Here is a 369-nt window from a genome sequence, read left to right as displayed (position 1 = left end):
GCGGTGTTTCCCCAGCAGCTGCCGCGCCCACCGTGCTCCGCCGTGGGAGCAGGGAAGGGAGCCCGGGCTCCACGGGCAGGGCTGAGCCCGTGGGAGCCCCGCTCGTACGCGGGCCGCTCGTCACAGAGGAGATGACACATGGGAGCACGGCCGGCAGCCGGTGCTCTGGTACCGGGGCAGCGTGACCGCCTTGTCCCCCTGAGATCTGATGTACGGCTGATTTCCTGATGTACTGTCTGAATCTGGCCTCTGTTTTGCGTGGGTACTGAGCACAGGAAGGGTGTGTGTACGTTCAAGGGATGCATTTGTATGTTCCAAGAACTTGTTGGGTCTTGACTGAGACAATCACGTATGAATTGGAAATAGGGT

Source organism: Manacus vitellinus, unplaced genomic scaffold (genome assembly GCF_001715985.3).
Source record: "Manacus vitellinus isolate BGI_N305 unplaced genomic scaffold, ASM171598v3 scaffold_18_pilon, whole genome shotgun sequence".
In the NCBI taxonomy this organism is placed as follows: Eukaryota; Metazoa; Chordata; class Aves; order Passeriformes; family Pipridae; genus Manacus; species Manacus vitellinus.
Note: the sequence above shows the minus strand (reverse complement) of the source record.